Here is a 16,465-nt window from a genome sequence, read left to right as displayed (position 1 = left end):
TGCCTCTATCTCACCCCATTATGTGACTGTCTTATTAAAATTTATTATAAAATAGCATTCCCTATTCACTTTATACTGCTTCTTCTTTTGGGAATATCTAATTTTTATTTTTCACTTTTAGAAACTTCTCTAATTTCAAATTTTCCCATAGTTTTAACCAGTAAAACACCACTGATACAGTGTATGATGAAAATATATCAATTTTGTTACGATGTAGAATTATACTTCATTCATATTCTATATTCTCTTTATTGTGTGTCAGTTTAAATACAAGGCTTGTGATGTTGAAAAACATCAATACATAGTGGGTATTCCTCTCAGAAGTCAAGCATCTCTGAAACACTGATTTCTTGTCAGGCAATGTCACAAAACAAGTTCATTTTTTGAACTGGTGAACAAAGAACCAAACTTAAGAATGCACTTGGTCTTTGTTCTTCCAAAGTTGTGTTCTGAATGACAATTAAAAGAAAGAAAGTCAAGAAAATATAGCAGCAGAACTCTTGCTCTCTGGAATGTTTTTCTGGTTCTTCCATAAGGTGTCGACAGTTCTCTGTCAACTTGCAGGCTTGAAAAACAAAAAGCAGTCTTGTTTGTCAGGTGTTCTGCAGCATCCCTCCCCCAATTCTCCCAAGTGCACAGAGCTCTGGTTCAGATGTTTCAGTGTTATGTAATTTATTCCGTTTCTAGATGTCATTTCCCCACTATCTCATGATCTGCTTTCAGATTGGATGCCTACAGCACACCGCCAATTACCCTGAAAACGCTTACGGCACAGATCTTGCTCTATCTTACGTTGACAATGCGTGGGTAAAACCAAGGTGTTAACAAGAGTAATGAAACTTTTATAGTAAAATATGCATGTATTTTGGATATATTTTAATCCAAATATTTTGATTTATCCAAATATTTGTCCAGTATTTTAATATATTATTTTCATTGAGGGAACTTCTTGACCGTACAGTTATTTTCTTACTGTTTGTATTTTCTTTATAGAGACTCATACTAATACATAATTTTATCGTTTCACTTACTGGTATTATATACGTCTCTTTGAGCTCCTGGAGTGATTCAGTCAGTGGTCTTTGACCCAACAGTAAGAGAGAAGTATTCTTCGTGGTCACATAAAAATGTAGTGAATGTGAGTTTATGCTTCCCTTTCGTTAGCCAACTACCATTCATTCCGAAATGAGGTAAATGATTACTTTCACTGAGTTGAAAGTTAAGGAGTTGGAAAGGGCACTTGGAAACTATACATTTGCTGTTCCCTTTAAAATCAAGATCTAAGTAAGTGAAAAGTGGTGAAAAAAAGATTTTAACAAGGCTTTTAATAAAAGTACATTTTAAAAAATGAGGTGATCTGGGCTTCCCTGGTGGCGCAGTGGTTGAGAATCTGCCTGCCAATGTAGGACACACGGGTTCGAGTCCTGGTCTGGGAAGATCCCACGTGCCACGGAGCAACTGGGCCCGTGAGCCACAACTACTGAGCCTGCGCGTCTGGAGCCTGTGCTCCGCAACAAGAGAGGCCGCGATAGTGAGAGGCCCGCGCACCGCGATGAAGAGTGGCCCCCGCTTGCCACAACTAGAGAAAGCCCTCGCACAGAAACGAAGACCCAACACAGCTAAAAAAATAAATAAATAAATTAATTAATTAAAAAAAAAAAATGAGGTGATCTCCATTTTCTGGGGATTTCAAGGTATTTTTCAATCACATATTATGATTCTGTTAAACATCTAAAATACTTAATCATTAAATGTGTATTTTGAGCATACCTATTTTTCACCCTTAAATTATTCTACCTGGTCTTATGTATCAATTACTTTCATTGGAAGAAAAACTACGTATATACTTTCCATTTTCTATATAATAGAGGTGGTTTAATAACTGCAAAAAAGCCATTAGAACTACCTTATGTTTATTATACCAAGAGCTTGTGGAGAGCCAACTAACTTTCCAGAAATGAAGAAGGAAAAATAGTATCTGAGAATCCCCATATTCAAAACACATCTTTCATTTACTTTATTCAGGTCTCATCTTAAAGAATTCCTTATAGGAATCTCTATGGCAATCTGGTGTTTAGACCAGAGGGGAAAGCACATAAGGCATGGCATTTTACCAGTCTTTCTGCTCTTTGTCATATGCTGTTTGGTTATCACCTAGAGGGTACTTCTGTGCCTCAATTTCCCACATTTATCAAAGATGACAATATAGCTCTGGAATATATACATTTTCTATTTGGTTAAATTTTTTCTATGTGTGAATATTATAAAGTATGTATAGTCCTATATAAATGCCTAATATTCATGTATACATATAGACCTAAGGCTTAGCCTTTAGAATGTTAGGACATTAAAATATTCATGCCAGTTTTTCCAATATATCAATTTATGGGACTGGATCTGGCAAAGCTATCATTTGTAATGACGACTGGAATGCAGATGGATTTTAGTGACTGTATATAGAAACTGGGGGGAGGGAGTAGCAATCGTTCTTTGTTTTTTAGGATGAAGCAGAAAAATCTGCTCTTTCCTATATATGGAGGAATTTGTTAGAAGCAAGAACTAAAATAAGGACTTACCGATCAGCTAGAAATTACATTTCTTTTATCTTCCCACTTCACTAATATTTTTACCCTCTGAAAGTGTATGGATATTTTTACAGAGATATATTACTGACTTTTGGACGAACACCAGTATTTTTCATTTGCAACGAGGAGTATATTACTGGTGTTATCTAAATACTCTTTAACGAGTCATCAGCAATTTTATTATAGTCATCTCAGGCATAAAAGCTGAAAATTAAACATTTCGTTCCATTCTTAAGTAAATTGGCAATGATTCTCAACCATAGGACACAGCATATCTATGGGGCGTGATGTGATTCGGAAGGCTGGATGAGGAAGGCACTTTTAAAAGTACTTCTATTTTAAATATATGTTCCTAAATACGATTTACTGCCATAATGGGCCACTGTTGCCAATAGGATTGTATAATGTTTCTCAAGTGTGTTGAGATGGAAAAGTTTGCAAATGACTGATTTAGGGGACAGGATGATGTTTTATCATTGTAAGACTCGATAACCATATTCAAGAGGAAACATCAAATCATATGAAATAGTAGTGATTAGAGGGTAGGTAGATAGAAGGAAGACTGAAATTAGTCTTTAATAAGTCACTCAAAATATCTTCATTAACATTAGATTGCCAAATTATTCACTTACATTCAAGTAATCAAATCCACGCATGTGTTTCCTCTTGGTACTTCTCCTGTTCACCAACTAGTATTTTATCATCTTTTCCTGATTCAGCAGCTACGTGTGGAAAGGTTTTGTAGTTCAATGTCTATGCAAACTTCATTAAGGTAGCTTTTAGTAGCAGAAATTGTGATACTATACTGTTCCTACATAAATGAAAAAATTATTACATTATATAAATCAAAACAATAGACAATTGCTATGAAAGATTATTCAGAGCTCCTAATTACAAAGAATAGGGGGAAGTCCATCTTCAAAATGAACCCTTTTCCCCTAAAATCCACATTTACCATGAGATTAATGTTGAAAATATGTAAAATCTACATGTTTTTGATTCAGTAGCCCTGTGTTGATACATTCTTGATTTTTTTTTAAAGATGAGATTTATGGAAAGGGGTATCTATACTTTCAGTGTTTCTAAAATATAAGGGCAGAGATTCTTATCCATTACTTACAACTTTCCTGGGGTATGTAAGTTTCTCCTGTTGCTTTTTGGGCCGTTTCTGAGATAATCAGTAGAGACTCACTAGTTGGAACAGTGGTGAGGACTAAAGAACCCTGTCTCTCTTCTTCGTTACACTGAGACCCTGTTAGCTCTGTTAGTAGGAGAGGGAAACAAGAGTTGCTTTTATTTTTGCCTGTTGTTCAAATAAATGGATGCTGTGAATATTTAGAGCAGTCTATTTTTAAATACTAGCTCTTTTCAGTATTTTAAAAGGAAGATTTCCAGTGGGGGGGGTGGTATTTAAGAATCATCTCCTAGAAAAGAGGAATGTGATTTTTTCCACATATTCGAAACATATTATCTATAGTAATAAATTCAATGATCTCAGAATTTATAATTGGGGATCACATCTTAACTTGAAGTACATTGCTCCCCAGTATATTACATTCATAATTCCTAATCAGAGTATTTGCTCTCTGCTGAAATAAAAAGCACATAATCTGCTATTTTAATCATTTTATCAAAGATAAAATAAATTCATCCTCCCCACATAGACCTTCACACCCTGGTAACCAAGTAAATTTGCCTGACACTTGTAGGCAAAGCACCCGATTGGTTTTACCCATACACTTTAATAAACACACAAGGTAAAAATAGAAACAAGAGAAGATGAGTAATAAAGATAAGAGATGTTTACTGCTTCATGTTACTCTTTTATATATATGTGCAGGGTGGGTGTTGCAATTAAAACATATCATCTCTCTTTGGAACTTTGTCAATATAGCCTTTTGTCTGATTAACTGATTTCACTCATAAAATATGATTAAAATTTTAATAATTTATGGAACAATAATTATGAATTATTAGTAGAATTGATTGTATAATTAAAATAATTCTAAAATTTTATACGTATATATAGATATACATATAAATATACATATATATATATAGCAAGAGAGAGAGAAACACACGATGGTTCTTTAAACATGTGGTTGTAGTGTAGCTACCTGAGCAGTGTCCAATATGTCGAAACATATGCAGAAGCCCTTGGTACTAAGTTAATTAAATGTATATTTAAATAATTAAGAAAACAGGTCACTGTAAATTTTGTGAAAACGTGATATTTGTACGTCATTTTTGTTTAATGATCTTGAAACCCTGTCTTTGATTTGTACTTTCAGAAATATTCTTGAAATATACTGTGACAAAAATAAAGATTCATTGAATGAATGAATTATAACATTCTAAACCTTGAATATCTGACTGTGTTTTCATGTTTTACAGTTATGTGTTCATTGAGTTTGGGAATTGTCACCAACCTCAGTAGATTTTTGTCTAGTGACTAAGGAAAGAAAAATTTAAAAGCATAACTGTTTTCTTGAATTTTTGACTCTCCTGGGTCTATCAGGCCACTCAGATTCCACAGAGAGAACTGTAGTTACGAGAAATGAAATAATAACATTGTTTCTAAAGTTTGGTTTTGTGGATGAAACATCAGTACCTGGGAATTCATTTCTGAAATTTTCTCCTCTGACTAGCTCCAGTAATATATTTGGAAATGAGTTTTTCCTAAGGCATAGCAGTTCGCTCCTTCTCTTCCCCCTCCTCCTCCCCCTCCTCCTCCCCCTCTTCCTCCCCCTCCTCCCCTCCTTCTGCCCCTCCTCCCCCTCCTCCTCCTCCCTCTCCTCCCCTCCTCCTCCCTCTCCTTCCCCTCCCCTCCTCCTCTCCCTCCTCCCCCTCCTCTCCCTCCTCCCCTCCTTCTCTGTCTCTTCCTCCCTCTCCTCCTCCCTCTCCTCCCCTCCTCCTCCCCCTTCTCCCCCTCCTCCTCCCTCTCCTCCTCTTCTCCCTCCTCCTCCTCCTTCTCCTCCTCTTCCTCTTCTACTTGTTTGCTAAGTTCTGTAATCCAAAGTCTATACTTTAAGATTACTGTAAAAACAAGCAGATAGGTTTTCTATTCTTGTGGCATTTCTCCTATAGGAATTTAGCACTGCACCATCAGTTGTTTCCTGAATCATTTCTTACGGGAAAAACATTCTAAGAGTCTGTGTAGCCTGCAGTATATACTGATTTTACCCAATACTTCAGAGATTTTAAACTATTTCCAACCAGGAGTTTCTTAATTAAGGGTTTATTTTGACAATGAAAAAAAAAATTGTTCAGTGTTTTCTCTCCCTTAACAGCCAAATTGTGTTTGCCAATGCTTCCTTTGGAAATATAGACAGTAATAGGTAAAATGGTTTTAAAATCATTTTGAATACTGTTGGCTTTCTTAACCACCCAAAAGAAAACTTTTGATTTGGCAAAACGAGTTTGAGTTGAGAAATACTTTAAAAAGTATTTTACTACCAAGTAAAATATTTTTAGTGTAATTCAGATACTTTTTTTTGAGCCTATGCTTGCTTGTCTGTGTGGACAACTTAACAGTGTTTATACTACCTTTGGGAATTTTTTTTTTTTTTTTTTACTAATTTAAGTGTGCTGACTTAAAGCTTTTATTTTGAACAGGATGTCAGAGGGAGGGATATTTTCAGAGTGATTTCTTTGTCCATTTAAAAATTAATAGTAGTTTTTCTTTTCTGTTAATAACAAGGTGTTTTTTCTTTTTTCAAAATGAAACTCTTCTTTCAAATATGACAAATTTGAAACCATTCGTGAAATATCTTTCTAGATCCACCTCCCATCCATTTATTAGGAGTTAGTTGCATAAGGAAACAGTAGACTATAGTGTTTTTGTGGAACTTATTCAGCCCATGACCACTAACACATATGTATGTTATAGCCAAATAATTAACAAAATATAATTATATAAAAATATGAAACAAAATCCTGGTTTAACATAATGATACTTGCAATAGTTCATTGTGGATAAGAATAAGGGCTCTGAAGGCAGAATGCCTATCTGCCAACTTAGATGCTTCCACTGACTAGCTGTGACCTTAGGCAAGTTAGTTTACCTCTGTAAAATGGGCACAAATTTGACCTAAATCATAGAGCTGTTGTAAGAATTAATGGAGATAGTGTATAGGGAAACAGAATAGAGTTCCTGGCATACAGTCAGCCGGAATCCACACTCAATTATGTACTTTTTATATAGCCCAAAGGTGCCCAGTCAAGGAGATGAACAGGGGTAAATGGGGCTGAAATTCACCCATTGGACCTCTTGTTGGCTGTGCTCTTGCTTGTGGACAGGATCAGTTAGTAGGAGGTGTCCTTTCATTTCGAACAAAGGTCCCAGGTAGGATAGTGGTGGCTCTGTATGTTAGCTGTCTTTATTGTTATCCTAAATAAAAACACATACCCTCTTTTTTCAGATGGTCTTTGGTGATTTTGAACTCAGCCTGTTTTCCACATAATTGTTATGAAAATGTGATGTTAACAACACTGCCTCCACAAGGTAGTTAGAGAGTGAATAAGGCAAATATCCAAGTGCTTATATTAAACTCCATTTATCCTCATTGATATTACATAGAACTTACCAATCAGGAGAAAGATACTCATTGTTAAGATTTAGCATTTATAATAATTAAGGTAGAATGCATGGTGATGGGGTAGGGCTATCCATGATAGGACAGCTATTAAAGGACAATACATGCCTTGTGAATTTACACTGGATTTATAGAATAAAATAGGAGGAAGAACATGATTAGACACTTTATGAGGAGGACCATTTTTTAAATTAATGACGATCATTGATAATAACTACAGTTATTGTAACAGGTAGGATGGACGGATGGATGTTTGGATTGGTAGAGTGTATCATATTTATATTTTACTTTCATCATTTTTTTCTGACATTAAATGTATAGAAGAATATTTTTAAGCTGAAATTTTATTTTAAAAATGTCACATTTAGGGTTTTAAATTAAAGGACAGTGAAAGAGCAAAACAATGAATTAGGAATCTTAGGTCTTGGAGAGATACATAAAATATGAAATCTATTCTATTTTGAAACTAACACTGGAGAAAAACACAAACAGGCACTCTCCCCTGTTTTCAGTGATACAAAGTAAATTAAGTGTGAATCCTAACTCTGTGGGGAGACCCTTTCAGTAACCATTTTACTGACTCCACCCTTCTGCTGTGTGAATCTGGACACAAACCCCGTTTTTCTTCTTGGACCTCTCTTCTCTCTCTACCCTCTCTATTCAAATATCACTTAGATGTATTAGGATGGCAATATGACACCGTTCAACCATATAGATACAGCCAGCTTGGTGTAAAACCTTCAAAATCACGTTAACTCCCTTCCCCCCTCAGCCACCATATCTGGCTTCCAAAGCACACAGATTTTTTTTCTCTCTTTAACGCATCTTCTCCTTTCCTTTGGCACAGCAGGGACACCATACCCTCATCCCTTCTCTGTTGAAATCCTGAAGTGGCCTTGGAATTCTTTTCCTGGCTCCTTGTCTCTTCCAGCACCAATCAGCTGTCTTAAGGGTAGCACATAAAAACCACTGACTATGCTGTGGCCCCAATCTAGGTTTCCAGACCATCTTGCCCTAATCCCATATAAATAGCCTCTGTAGAGACTACTGGGCCACTAAATATTCCTCATTATGATCCCCGTGTTTCTGTTTCCTTTTGTGTTCATGTTTTGTCCCTTCTTGTTCCTCCTCTGCTCCTTCCCCAGGGTAAATTCTATGTTTCAACCCTATTCTTAATCCTAATACATTTACCGTGATGCTTTTCAGATGGGTACTCAATAACCGCCATAAATTAACTCAGCTTGCCTGCCATAGTTCTGGAGAACTTGCACTTTCAACTTGTGAAAGGAAAGAAATTTTATACCTATTTGTGTGTCTATCGCACTTCACACAATGTGAATGATTATACTGGTTTAGTTGTAGGTCTTTCCAGCAGATTATAAACTGCATGAAGACATCTTCAGTGCGTATTGTACTTTACCATCGCTTGGTACAGTGCAGATAGCATATGCTTAATAAATACCATAGAATAGAAGTTGCAGAATTTTGGTGCACAGTACATGTTTTAAACCACATACCTATGATTATACATATTTGGTCTTTATAATTCACAGCAAGATATCTGATGACATAGTCACTATTAATATTTTTTTCCATCTGCTATAGGAAGGAAGCCCCTTAATACACTTTGTAATGCTTAATCTTATAGTGTATAGAAAGGAAAAATGTGAATTTTATTATAAAGTTAATTGAATAGACTTGAGAAATTATCAGGCGTTTGATTAGTAAATGCATTTTTAGTTTTCCTAACACATGAAAATGTATATACTGTGAAGGCAATGTTCATTCTAACATGTAAGTAATTATACAAATTCTGTTCTATAATATGAGAAGAAAACCTCTTTTTTAGTATTAGGGCAGCCAAGGATATCCAAAATAACTGGAAAGGCTGTTGTTGTCGTTATTATCATTTTATAAATATATAAAATTACATATATATATATATATATAATCTTTGTAAAATCATCAAGTAAGGAGAGGTATACTCCTAATAATCAGTGGTTTAGAATAACTGAAAAAATAGCTTATAGAGTGTATTAATGATAAGAGGATTTACCTGATTGAAAACTCAACAACACAGATATCTATGACTTAAATTAAAAAGAAAAATTAAGGGGGAAAAAAAAAAGGCGAAGAGTATTTGTATTCCTGCATTTCAGGTGAGCTATCTTCATTTTCCTTGTATTTTTTTCTTCTCATTAACTGTAGAAACCCATATAAATAAGTCTCTGGGCAGCTCCAAATGTCCCCATTTCATTTTAGATGGTATTTCCAATAAGGGCACTATTTCTTGCAAAGAATATTACATCTCACTAATTGTCCTACAAATCCCATTCTTAATTAAAATCAAAATCTTCATCGTAACAACTTTACTATATAGCTTGCAAATATGTGTTCTTTTTGTTTGTTTGGAGGAGGATGCTCTGGATACATTTTTTTTTCCTTTCAAAAAGGAGCAGCCCTGGTGAGAAAAATTTACAGCAATTGATTTGTTTCTTTGTGGCTGCAACCCATTAAAAACTCCCAAGCAAAACTAAATAGTGCTTGTGGGGCACAGGTCTGCCACTTCATGGGCAAACAGTAGGTTTTATAGTCCTATTAATGCTAGACAATAAGACAAGGTATAATAATTCCAATTTCATCATCTGTCTCTGTTTTGTACTAAATTGTGCACTCCATCATGCATATGCTGGCTATAATGTGACATTTAATTCTGCATTTAGTCTCTGCTTTGTTACCCATGCACGAATATAGTAAGTTCGCTTCTCAAATGCCATGTACCAGCCCTCTAACAACAGCAACAAAAAAAATTAAATACAAAATAAGTTTGAATAACAGTAATGGTGGGAAAATCTATCCCAGGGTTCATTCTTTTTACAGGGAGTTGGCAAACCAGGAAGAATAGACTTTGTCATGTGCAAATATGGTGACCATAAATGGTGCTGGAGGCTTTTCCATTGTCCTCTGAGTTTGCCATGAGAGAAAGCGGGTGAGAGAAAGAAAGACACGTTTGATAGAGTTGTGAAGAATGTTTGAATGGCTATTGGGTGTTGAGCATTGTCTTGCAGTGACCTCAATTCGGTACAGTAGAGACCCTTGAAAGCACTGTCTGAAGTCACAATACCACTATTCTCCTCCATTTACTAAAAGGGATTAGTTAAAAGGGTGACGTTCCGTGCAGAGAGTTCCAAGTATTCCATGAAACAAAAGGCTCTGAAATGTTTTTGAAGTTATTTTTAATTGAGTTGAACTAATTTAATAAAGGTCCTAAGGAGGAAAAAAAAATAAAGGAATGTGATTGTTTTATGATTCTTCACAGATGGAATGGACATTTATAGCATACTTTTCCTTTAGTGTTCCAGAGAACAGTAGCTCCATTTACAGCTACTGTTAGCAATTTAAAACTGCTCCAAAATGAAGTCTTTCAAGAAGTTGACAGCTTATAAATAAATCTGTCTGATAAAATTGAACATAAACTGCATCTGTGGTTAGTTTGCCAAAATTAATTCTACATTTAATTAGAGATAGCAGTCAAACATATTTAATAAAAAACAGTCTTGGGGAGTAAATCAAATGAAGTCAGATTTTAGCAGACGTTTTGCATTTTTTTGCGAGGAGTGATGAAATGACCTCACCTCTCCGATTCCCAGTTATATGGCAACTCTGTAGAGTTATGGGGAAGCCAATGAGTTCACACTGTTTGGAAAGGTTCCTTGCTCAGCTTAGGGTAAAGAGAGAAAACGATCATTTTGTGATTTTGCTTGGTTCCATCATTGGGTTTTACTTTGATGGCATATGTATTAAACCAACAAGTTAATAAGCATATTACTGCTAATGATTACAGAGACCAGGCTAAGGTAATCCTAATTTATATATATACAAGTACATAGAATTGCCCTTAAACATTTTTTTTTTTTTTTTTTGCTTCCTTGGGAATCTTATTTATTTATTTATTTTTTAATTTAACCATTGCAATGAGGAGTATTAAAATCATATACTAGATACAATGCCATTTCTTCCCCCACAAAGACTTCCCCCTCAAAAAATCAGCTTTGCTTATCAAATATTTGTGCTCACTCTGCATGGTTTAAGCAATGTGGCATAGCTCTGGAATCCTGGGGAAGATGCAAAAGCACACAGATCAATCAGAATGCAGCAAACAATATTTTGGAACAAAAGTGACTTACAGTTCAAAGGGAAAAGAAGCAGATCTTCAAACACTGGAAGTTTCAACACATAGTCCATAGTCCTAGGTGAAGTATACAGACAGACGATAGAAACTAGTATTAGCAATAACAGTTTCAAATATATATAAAAATTATATGTGGCTGCACTAATACATACAAAAATTAATACCAATTAAACCAAATTTTATTTTGATCTTTTTAAAGATCAAAAGTGTGATGTTACTTTCTAGCAATATGGAAGAATTTAAGAAATATTATGGAGATAACATTGTTGTAGTTAGTTAATATCAAATTTGGATTAAAAAATTTATTCTTTGAGCTCCTCTATATTCTTAACATTGCAATTCTAGAGATAGTTAATCTATACTAAATATTTTTCCAAAAGATCTTTATATCTTGGTGTCATGTAGTTATTCATACAATTTCTGACTAAAATACACAGAGGCATTTTTTTCAGTTTTTAAAGTTTCCTTTAGCTTTTTTGTCCTTTAAGAAGAATATTTTTATTTTACACTCATGGATTTGCCCCCTAAGTGACTTGATGAAAATTTTGCTAAAATTTTTAGAATAATAGGAAGTAACAGTAGTACACATTTATTCCTGGATTTAAACAATATGTCATTGTTTTGAGGTTTGATCTGTGAGCCTTGCATTACTTATATTCTGAATAAATAGAGCAGTAGTAAATGTGTACAAAACATAAATTCAATCTACCAGTCACTTTTAGATCTATTATTGAATAATTATGCTGTTTTAAAACTCACAGGTCGACTTAGATACTAATGCATTATAGTTGTTTCATCATTTATCAAAATACAAACCAGCTATAGGCTATAGTTAGAAAAAAAAAAAGTATTAAAAAAAAGTTTATCTCAAAAGGAGGAGTTGACCAGTTTAATCATGCTGTAAGATCTCAATCATCAATGAACACATCCCAAAGGACTGGCTGATCTCCTTAACAATTTATATATTGGAACTAAGGAAACAATCATTTTAATCAATAGTTTCAAACTAGGCATTTGTCTTCCGGTGCCATTGCAGGATTAGGATATCATTAATGCAACTTTGTGGATAAATACTAAATGGCTGTCCTTCTCATTTAATAAAAAATATAAATAAAACAAACACCTTTCTTAATTTAGGAAATATGTAAAAATATAATATTTTTTATTCTCATGTCATGCAGTTTTGTCAGTCCTCGGAAAATAACTTTTTTTTCCCAAAATTTCATTAATAACTTCGTTATTTATAAAATAAACAGCTTCAGAAATATGGGTTAATAGTTACATGGTTCCTGCAGCCTTGTTAGAAAACCCTTTCAGCAAATCGCTTAATCTCACTGGCTCAAGGTTTCTTCATCTTCAATGTGAAAATATTGACTAAATAAATTCTTATGCAGCTTCTTTGTCTTTAATTCCATGTAGAGCATTTCTACGCTTTCTACTTTTTCTCTAATTTCAAATGAATGCCATGTCTTTTCATCATTTTGGCTGACTTCATGAGGTGACTTTGAATAGAGCAAAACTAATGGGGAAGGGAGACAGTTTGCAACTGACACAGTTGTAGTTTTTGCTTTATCATCAGCTATAAAAGATTAATGACAAACAGAGAAGTAGGTCAGCTGATGCTCTCAAAACATTGATGCAGAGGTGATAAGTCATAGTAACAATATTTTTATTAAATAAACTTCTACACTGAGAGTAAAACTTGTCATCCTTTCATTGCTAAGGAGGTTGAGAGGTTTGATTAAGAAATGCCTGAAAAGGTGCTCTGCAAAAATATATATTCTAGAAAGGCTAAATAAAGTTTTTAAAAGCCTTGTAGTTCCTTGAAATCAATACATTGGATGTATAATGTTAGGACTTGATGGAGAACACAAAGAAAATTGCTCTCAGGCGTCAATGCTTCTTCTACCTTACTTGAGGTTCTCGCCATCTGTCAGTGTATCACAGAATTCTCCTGAGTGGACTCCTCGCCTCCTGTCTCTTGTTTCAGATCCATTTATCTCATTGATGATGCCAGACATGGTTTGAAAAATGCAAATCTGGTATGTCATCTTCCTGATTGAAAACCTCTAATGACTTTCAATTGCCTACTGGATAAAGTCTAAACACCTAAGCCGGGTAAACAAGACCCTTATCTATCTAACCCCAACACAGCTTTCCATCCTCCTCTTTATGCAGTTGCTTATGGTGGTTCAGGATGTGTGTCCTTCCATTTACAGCCTTCAAAAACTATGGATCTTTAAAAGCCAAAACAAACATCATCTCTTCTGTGAAGCTTTCCTTTTCTCAGGCACCTCTCTGATTTGTGATCCTCCCTCTGTCTCTCCCCTCTTCCATAACGAGTGTGCTTCTCAGTCATCTTTTTTTTTCTAATCTGTTTTTTTTTAATATCCACCACCAAGCACAACATATATATCTAAGAATAAATAAATGAAAGCTGACTCTGTAGTACAGTGAAATGCAACTGATAAACGAGATTTATTTTGTTGCCATGTCTTTTATGGAAGTCATGTCACCTATGTACATATTGTAAATAAAAAATTTATGCCTTTTTCCAAATTCTAATAATATGTCTATGCATTGTGTTTCAATGAAAATAAATGATTCTTAAGGTTTTTCAAAGCTTATGTATTTAATGGAACATTCATAATTGCTGTGGGTATGTTGTTAAGATTTTAAATTGCCATTTTGAAGCCAAAAGTGAGATTTCAGTATATATATATATGTATATATATATATATATATATATATACATATATATATATATGAAAGTACCTTTCAAAGAGAAGTACCACCTTAAATAAATTAGTAATTTCTTTTAATTGCTTCAAATGTTTCAGTCTCATGTGGATTTTTGAAGTTGTATGCGGCTTTGATGTTTTATTAATTATTTTCAAGGTGGCTTTCTTTCCAGAGCGAAGCATACATATTGATTTTGTGTATGATGAAGATTGAAATTTCTATCTTGGCACTGATACTTCTTGCAATCAGATCTAGAAAGGGTTTGATCGTTTTTAAGCAACTCTCCAACAGTTAACTGTTGGCTGCCAAAGTTCAATTTAGATAAGTGAAGGGGAAGAGTTTAGAAATTTCACACATTAAATGTGTGATGGGAAAAACCCAATATAATGTATTAAAGATGCAGCCTTTGGAAGGAAAACATGGAGTATCATAAGAATTGTGTGCCAGTCTCCAAAGGTTTTCAGTCAGGTTTGGTTCAGAAAAGCCCTTGAATGTGTTGGAAGCAGATCTTGGAAGGGATTGTGTGGTGTGTCGGGGAAAGCACCAGAGTAAGTCTTGGTTACACATAGTCTGTAAAATCGACTGGGGTAGCATGACAAAACTTGGTCTGTGTAGTTTGCCACTGCCAATCTTCATGATTGATACAGATTGTTGGAGCCATATCTATCATATGGTGCTCCATATTGATTGTTAAAATCTGCAAAAATGAATTATTTGGAGTGTATTTTTCCATATCATTGGCTAATTTTTCCTGTGTCAAAGAGTTTAAAAGCATTTGACCTTTGCTCTGAATTCTCAGTTGTTACCATGACTAGAAGGAAACTGTATCACCATTTCTTTATGCATTATACTTGAATAATGATATTGTAATTGGATTCTTACAGAATATAGTAGAGGATAGAAGGTTCTCAGTAAGTCAGTTGTTTCTATTTTTAGGGATGGTTTAGATACTTTGTTTTTAAAATTGCCATCTAGACTTAAAGAGAATTAGAAGTCTCCTGCCAAATAAACTCTTTTAGAAGAGCTTTTGATCTTACCAGCCATTACCAAAAAAAGCAGAAAATGGCTTTGGATCTTTTTTAGTATTGGGATTGGTCCTGTTTATCTATAGAATTCAAATGTAATCAACATGAATATGAAAATACTCCAGACTTTTTCAGACTGAAAAGGTTCTGCATGTTTGCAAGAGGAGAGTGGCACACAAGAGTTTCCTTTAAATCACCTATAATGTCAGGATCATCATTATAAAGTAAGCAATCCAGAATGCTGGATTGTACAGCTGGAAAGAACTCACATACGAATGAAAACAGATGGTATTATCATTCTATCCCAAGCACTCTGTGGAATTTTTTGGTCAGAGTCTGATTAAGGTTTCTGAAATTATTAAGTGGGTAGATAATAGAGAATAAGAAAATGAGAGCACAGAGGGCTTGCCAAGTCTTTAATGCTCACTTAAACAAAACTGCCTGCAGGTTCAACAAACCCCTGCCTGGGTTTTGTGGGTTTACAAGGTCCCTCTCCAGAAAAGTTGTTTTAGGTGATGGTCACCATTTTAATTAAAGGAATATCAAACTATATGTTTAGAAAGATAATAATAAGCCACCCACACCCAGATGCTAGATGCCACACATGTTGGAGAAAGGCTAAAGAAGAAGAAAATCCAAAAACATAAGATAAAAGCAGAACCCCAAACACTCCCTCGTTCTACAAGCTGGATTTAAGTTAAACCAATGGGGATAAAGTTACGACCATTTTGTTTTCCGTCTCCTGCAGTCTTCCTCCCCAGTTTCCTCACTCCCTTTATTCCGCATCGAATTATCAGCTGTCTCCATTTCCTACTCTCCAGTGGGCATTTGTGCATTCTGAGTGTTTCCTTTGTATCTCATTGCCCATTGGTGTAATTTTACTTTGGCCTCTTTGGCTTCTTTGAAAAATTATCATGAATTAAACAATTTAGCAAAAATCAAACAAACAAACAAAACTGAAGCCATGAGATTCTATGATTACTTTCTGTTTGATTCCAACTGAGGAACACTCAAACTTTGAGTTTGTTTATTTCAACCGCTTTAAAAAAAAAAAAACTGTAGTTCACCCATGTCTTTTAAAGTGTAATTTTCTTAAATAAAATAAGTTTCTCACATTCAGGTGGGCAGCTTTGGATTATGGCTCCATCCCCCAAATATCTGTCTGCAGTTTTACAGTGACCATTTACAAAACTAAATACCTTTTTCTTTCTTTCTACAGTACAGTCGACTCAGATTGTAGCCCTCTGATGTGAAAAATAGGAATTTTAGCTGACACACTTGTCTCTCAAAAGAAGAGTTTGATACAATATTCTTTTTTGTTTTTTA

The 16,465-nt window shown here is 34.6% G+C and overlaps 1 protein-coding gene and 1 long non-coding RNA gene across 4 annotated transcripts in view; one reads left to right on the top strand and one right to left on the bottom strand.

The window, feature by feature from the left end:
- The window catches only part of SOX5 (SRY-box transcription factor 5), a 997,819-nt gene that overhangs the window by 467,865 nt on the left and 513,489 nt on the right, over window positions 1-16,465 (top strand). The gene's annotated exons all lie outside the window — the stretch shown is intronic.
- Window positions 3,213-16,465, bottom strand: part of LOC137775682 (uncharacterized) — a 38,031-nt gene continuing 24,778 nt past the window's right edge. The window contains exons 2-3 of the long non-coding RNA XR_011076066.1: window positions 11,368-11,429; window positions 3,213-3,396 (exon numbers count right to left, since the gene is read on the bottom strand). This is a non-coding gene — a long non-coding RNA (uncharacterized lncRNA). The remainder of the gene's footprint in view (window positions 3,397-11,367; window positions 11,430-16,465) is intronic.

Source organism: Eschrichtius robustus, chromosome 13, assembly GCF_028021215.1.
Source record: "Eschrichtius robustus isolate mEscRob2 chromosome 13, mEscRob2.pri, whole genome shotgun sequence".
In the NCBI taxonomy this organism is placed as follows: domain Eukaryota; kingdom Metazoa; phylum Chordata; class Mammalia; order Artiodactyla; family Eschrichtiidae; genus Eschrichtius; species Eschrichtius robustus.
The sequence above is the reverse complement of the archived record's forward strand: the minus strand, read 5'-3'. Positions and strand labels throughout refer to the sequence as shown.